General features: G+C 36.6%; 1 protein-coding gene across 2 annotated transcripts in view; it reads right to left on the bottom strand.

Moving 5' to 3' along the window:
- Positions 1-4,013: 4,013 nt before the first annotated feature.
- Positions 4,014-7,233, bottom strand: part of LOC143244432 (uncharacterized) — a 28,575-nt gene continuing 25,355 nt past the window's right edge. For both annotated transcript variants that reach the window (XR_013025084.1, XM_076489075.1), the window contains one exon: positions 4,014-4,334. The gene's annotated coding sequence lies outside the window, so the exon portion shown is untranslated. The remainder of the gene's footprint in view (positions 4,335-7,233) is intronic.

The following is a 7,233-nucleotide window of genomic DNA, read 5'->3' as shown; positions in this document are numbered from 1 at the left end:
CTAGAACAAGGTTGGGCAATAACTTGTGTTCCAGAATTACAATGCCATTACGTACAGTGTGCGTATTGTAAAGAATTATCTCAACCAGAATGATATTACAAAATTACCATGACCAACAAAGTGTGTAGGTTGTAATTCCATTGAGAGCTTTAGGGCAGAACTGAGCCGGAAAATTAATAACCACAGACTCTAAACCAACTACAGTTGTTGAGTTACAACGCCTTCTAGAGGCAAACTTCGATGAAATCGCGGTGGATTACACCAACAACTTCACTGACAACATGCGACGTCGACTTGCAAAGGTTATTGAAGTACGAGGAAGACAAATCCAATAGTGAATGTTTAATATGAACTGATATAAGGTTACAGACATTATGTGTAATAAATTGATTTGTATTTTGTCATTATTTATCTTTTGGTAAGGTTTTGTTGTGATAGGTAAAATACTGAATTACACATATTTTTTTACAGTTGTCTGATAAAATTCATTGATGTTCTAATAAATCGTTCATAATGCCAATTGAACCTGTCTCATTATACAAACTACATATGTATATGTTTAATATAACATTCATTTCTCAGTTTCACAACACTAAGTGTATTTGTGTTCTATTTTACTAATAATGATGTTATCTGTTACAAAATTTCCAAACAATTTGGCCAAGAAAATATAAAGTGTTTATTACCACAATGTAACAATTTTTATACGTGGAATAATAACAGAATAATGGGAAGGAATTCCTTGATGTTGTAGGCCTGGCATGGCCAAGCGCGTAAGGCGTGCGACTCGTAATCCGAGGGTCGCGGGTTCGCTAAACATGCTCGCCCTCCCAGCCGTGGGGGTGTATAATGTGACGGTCAATCCCACTATTCGTTGGTAAAAGAGTAGCCCAAGAATTGGCGGTGGGTGGTGATGACTAGCTGCCTTCCCTCTAGTCTTACACTGCTAAATTAGGGACGGCTAGCACAGATAGCCCTCGAGTAGCTTTGTGCGAAATTCCAAAACAAACAAATCCTTGATGTTGCACTGACAGAAAAAAAAGGGACATAGTTCTCAAAAACGTCAATAGGTGATTTGAAGTATGCATTGGAGCTGCGAAGAATAGACAAACACGATTTGGTGAGATTTTTTTTTTCAAATATGGCTCTCCTTAAATAAGTTTTCTTGTAAGCCTTTAACTCCTATCACTTTGAATGTCAACGGACTGTAGCTAGTGGCAACGCAACGTTTCAGTAATTGGTTTTGTTTGTTTTGTTTTGAGTTTCACACAAAGCTACACGAGGGTTATCAGCACTCGCCGTCCCTAATTTGCATTGTAAAACTAGAGGGAAGGCAACTAGTCGTCACCACGCACCGCCAATTCTTGAGCTACTCCTTTACCAACGAGAAGTGAGATTAATCATCATAATAACGCCCCCATGGCTGAAAGAGCAAGCATGTTTAGTATGATGGGGATTCGAACCTCCGACCTTCAGATTAGGATTCGAGTGCCTTAACCACCTGGCCATGCCGGGCCTTTCAGTAATTGAATTCAATGAATAAAAAATATGCTATTCCAATGCCGTTAATTATTAGGCTGATGAATAATTAAACTGTTATAATGTAACATTTCTTTTTCTGTTTGCTTTTTTTATTTTTGAAACGCTTCATTTAAACACAGCACTTGAAACATATAGACTGATAGAGTTTACTAGCTTATCGCAGTATATTTTGTTGGAAGTAGAATGTGCTATTAATTAAATAAAATAAGATACACAAATTATTTTTAAGGTTTTATTTGACGAAGGCTTTCAACCCAAGTGCTGTATTTTCATCAGTCACTGTTTGAGTAACGTAAGCCTAATTGGACTGTTGTCAGTCTAGGGCTAATTTAAAAACCGACATGTGATGTCAGTGGATTTAAAAACACTTATAATCACTACATTTTGTTAAAATATTAGGATCCTAGTAGCTCAATCGTAATTATGTGGGCTTATAAGGCTAACTGTCGGATTTCGATATCTACAATGGGCAGAGCGCATGTAGCCCATCTAGTAGCTCAAAGCGAACGAATCTGAAAGATTAATATTGTATCAAATATGAAATATAAATGGTGTTTGGCCCGCCATGACCAGGTTAGGTCGCGGGTTCGAATCCTCGTTACACCAAACGTGCGCACCCTTTAAGCAGTGGGGTGGTTATAATTATACAGTCAATCCCACTATTCGTTGGTAAAAGAGCAGCCCAAGAGTTGGTGGTGACAACTAACCGCCTTTCCTCTAGTCTTATACTGCTAAGTTAGGGACGGCTAGTGCAGATACCTCTCGTGTAGCTTTGCGTGAAATTCAAAACAAACAAACAAAACTGAGATATTATGTTTAACAGCAATATATATATATAGATATATGTGTGTGTATTAAATGTGTAATGTCTCTTGCCTATTCGAAAGATGTTTAAAGGAAATCTATGATTTTATGGATATATTGTGGTAGTAAATGAACATATGTGGTTTAAAAGAATATAAGTACGGAATGCAAGAAAAATTGGTACTGGGGTGACCTCTTTTGGCATCAATATGGAGTCCAAAGAAAGTGTGCATACAGATACACAGAAGCTACAACCTGGTATCAGATAACATCATTACTGCTATAATACAGTATCTAAGCAGATAGTTTGGTGCATGTGACATCCATGTTACATGATACCTTAGAAGTCGGCCATACGTTGGACCTGGATCACGGCAAAAGATTCAGAAGAAAATATTGAGTTATATATCACGAACTAGTCGAACAATGAACCAGACTTTCATGACAGTGGTTCCATTCTTAACCTCTGACGGTGTACTTGCCTTGGTTGATTCGATGTGGATAGAAAAACATGTCTGAACAAGCTGTCAAGCTTATCTTTTCTCTACTGTTTAAAACACAAACACATATGTTCTAATTCTTTTGTCAGATAGGATAACAACTTTCTAACCCCCGCCCAGGATATAGCTCATCAAAACTTCACAACAACAAGTGGAATAACAGGTCATCTTTTATCTGATATTCCCCTATGTCATCAGCCTGTCTTAACTAAACGAACGTCGCCTTATTTCCTACACATTATTCAATGCTCCACCAGAGGGTGCAATTTAAGCGTCAGTTTTCTACAACTTTCTTTTTATTTTAAGGTTATAAATAAAACAAAGATTTGTTTTATTGAATTTTGCGCAAAGATACTCGAGAACTGAATGCGTTAGCCATCCCTAAAGTGAAAGATTAGTGATAAGGCAACTAGTCAGCAATACCAACCGTCAACTCTTCACCAACAAAAGTGAGACCGATCGTAAATTTATAACGACCCACACTGTTGATATGGCAAGTACTGTATATTCGGTGGCGGGATTAAAACCCGCAACCCGCCGATTACAAGCATAATGCCCGAATCATCAGGCTAAAAAAATAAATACAGTAAGTACTTTTTCAAGCCTTTTTTAACAGTTCTTTAATAAGAATAGTTAGAACTATCTTCCAAATTGTATATGTCTGTTAATTTATAAAACGTCAATATTTCATAGCCATAATTTCGTATACTTCTTTAACAGTCACGTGGCCCGGCATGACCAGGTGGTTAGGGCACTATTCGGAATCTGAAGGTCGAGGATTCGAATCCCCGTACCACCAAACATGGTCGCCTTTTCAGTCGTGAGGGCGTCACAATTCTTCAATCAATCCCAGTGTTCGTTGGCGGTGGGTGATGTTGACTAGCTGCCTTCCCTATAGTCTTACACTGTTAAATTAGGGATAATTAAAGTAGATAACCCTCGTATAGTTTTTCGCGAAACTCAAAAGCAAACAAAGCTTTGAGGGAAATTCACCAGAACAAGGACGCTCTTCTCTCCAGTCATATTTTCTGCTGTTTTTCTCAATCAATCAAATTCATTACAAGTTACGATCACGTGGCCCCATACTAACAAATAAACACGGTTAGTTTCTAACTATACTCAAACTGCACAACGTTTACTAACAATGAGTGAATCAAAGTACATATATTTGTGATTGGAATGACATATTTATTTACACGCTAAAAAAAACAGTTCAATGCAGCACAAATTCTCCTCCCTCCAGTTGTGGAGACCCATCGCACGTTTTTTAGTGCAGAGTTCAGATAACATTAGGCCATCCTTAATTCCGAACCACTGACCACAGGGAGGCAACTGACCGGAAACAAACACGTGTACTTTATATACTTTGATGTTATTGGTTATTGTGTTTCCTTCGCTGGGACAGCGGTCAGTCTACGGATTTATAACGCTAAAATCAGGGGTTTGATTCCTTTCGGTGGACACAGCAGATAGCCCGATGTGGCTTTGCTATAAGAAAAACACACACACACATTTATTGTGTACTATGTTTCTTTATTATTATTATAGTTTTTATATTCAACACCAGGTGGTTAATGTAAATAAAGTTCTTTTAACATTACTTCTAATATTGTCATTCTGACACACAGGTAGTTCTATACATATTTCTTGTCATGACCGTTTGGTTCCATAATTTAGCATTGTTTTAAACATTTGTCCTGTGTGGAATTTCTTTCAACAAAAACATTAAAAGAGGATTAAAATAATAATAATAATAGTCTGAAATATTCTGTATTAAATATTTGCCCATTATAGATTTTCTTGAAATTAATGCGAAAGCACTAAAAATTGGTAAGGGGATTGTAACATTGATAATTCGAAAGTAATTTTCTTTTTTGAAACGCCGAAACTAATTATATGTTATTAACCTATTTTGAGGCATCTTTTGAGAACTTAGCAACTGAGGTGATGAGTTAGGCCTTGATCCTTTCTCACACACTATATTGTCTTTCTCAGAACGCATCGAATGACGTAATAAAAATCTACCCGACGCCAGCCAGTTCTTATAGATCATGTGACTGACTCACGTGGCCTGTGCTGTTTCAACTGCAGATAGTAGAACAATAGACTTCCGACATCTTCGGAAAAGAAGGTATGACGTCACCTTCTATCAAAATAGTTAAAGCCTCATATAATCGCAGCCAGAAATAGCGTGAATAAAATTTGTTTTTATTACCATTTTCACAGTCGTGAATTCACGTCACCAAACATGGTCGCCCTTTCATCCGAGGGGCGCCATAAGATGCAGTTCATCCCACTATTCGTTAGTAAGAGAAGAGTTTTTTTTTAATTTCGCGCAAAGCTACACGAGGGCTATCTGCGCTAGCCGTCCCTAATTTAGCAGTATTAGACTAGAGGGAAGGCAGCAAATCATCACCACCCACCGCCAACTCTTAGGCTACTCTTTTACCAACGAATAGTGGGATTGACCGTCACATTATAACGCTCCCACGGCTGAAAGGGAGAGCATGTTTGGAGCGACGGGGATTTGAACCCACGACCCTCAGAGTACGAGTCGATGGCCTTAACCCACCTAGCCATGCCGGACCATATAAGAATAGACCAACAGTTTGGTTGGTAGTGTTGACTAGTTGAAATTTCTTTAGTCTATCACTGCTACCTTAGGAACGGATAGTGTTGATAGCCCTCGCGTAGCTTGGCGCGAAATTCCAAACAAACAAATCACTTTACTTTACATCTGTTAATCTCGGTGTAAAGAATAAACTAAAATATATATTGATTAAAATCTCATGCTGTTATCTTCGTATAGAACTACACAATGGGCTATATGCACTTGTTCAAGAAAGATAATTTAATCATGGACTTTTGTGTTATAAGTCCATCAAATTACCGCTGATCTACCAGAGGACTGGGTAAAATACTATTTTCTATAAAAATACATTATGAAATCCACCTAGATTAGTAACATATCATATGTATCATGAATACACTTTAGAATTGCATACAAGTAACGTATCATTCTGACAATAATAAACACACCAGAGTACAACGTATGATCCTAACAACAATAAACACATAAGAGTAAAACTTATGATCCTAACAATAATAAATACATCAGAGTATAACGTATGATCCTAACAATAATAAGTACATCAGAGTGTAATATATCATCCTAATAATAATAAACACATCAGAGTTTAACATATCATTCTAACAATAATAAACACATTGGAGTCTAATATATCATTCTAACAATAATAAACACACCAGAGTATAACGTATGGTTCTAATAATAATAAACACACCAGAGTTTAGTGTATCATTCTAAGAATTCTAAGCGAGTCTATAACGAGTCTAATAGCTGCATTCCGGAATTATATGATTTACCAAAATAACATAAACCGGATATGTCATTATTACTCAAAGTGATCTTGGCTTTATGTTTTAGTCTCATCACTCACTACATTACGTTGCAAGTCGCTTACCTAAAACTCAAGACCTACTATCTTGAACTGATAATTAATCTTGCCTGCTGACAGTACTGTTTTTGTTAGTCGTCGAATATCTCTATCCATTTAGATGGACAGAATAAGACATCTGTGCAGAGTAATGAATGAATCCATATCAAATTACAGAAACTGCGTGGAGATTTACGGTTTATCAGTAAACACTGCCAAAAACGTCTTTTTTTCATAACGGATATTTTCGTTTCGACGGTAAGTTATATCTAAAAGTAAGCAGTGTGCCAATGAATAAATTTGAAATAACGACATTTGATGATAACCACCCTATGTTCTGGTTTGAATACATTCATAACTTGGAACCAAGACCTTTCGGATCTGTAATTTTTTTTCCATAGACGCAAATATGTAGTTCTTTGGTATGACAAGTATAAACGTTCTTGACGTTTCGTTGGTTAGTTCTTTGATATGACAAGTATAAACGTTCTTGACGTTTCGTTGGTTAGTTCTTTGGTATGACAAGTATAAACGTTCTTGACGTTTCGTTGGTTAGTTCTTTGGTATGACAAGTATAAACGTTTTTGACGTTTCGTTGGTTAGTTCTTTGGTATGACAAGTATAAACGTTTTTGACGTTTCGTTGGTTAGTTCTTTGGTATGACAGTATAAACGTTCTTGACGTTTCGTTGGTTAGTTCTTTGGTATGACAAGTATAAACGTTCTTAACGTTTCGTTGGTTAGTTCTTTGGTATGACAAGTATAAACGTTCTTAACGTTTCGTTGGTTAGTTCTTTGGTAGAACAAGTATAAACGTTCTTGACGTTTCGTTGGTTATAATCGCAATAATACACTTTATCTTCAATTAATAGCGTCTTTAAAACGATTATTTATTCTAATTAACATACTGTTATGTATCCACACTCTTTT

Source organism: Tachypleus tridentatus, chromosome 2 (assembly GCF_004210375.1).
Source record: "Tachypleus tridentatus isolate NWPU-2018 chromosome 2, ASM421037v1, whole genome shotgun sequence".
Lineage (NCBI taxonomy): Eukaryota > Metazoa > Arthropoda > Merostomata > Xiphosura > Limulidae > Tachypleus > Tachypleus tridentatus.
Note: the sequence above shows the minus strand (reverse complement) of the source record. Positions and strands in the feature narration are given on the sequence as shown.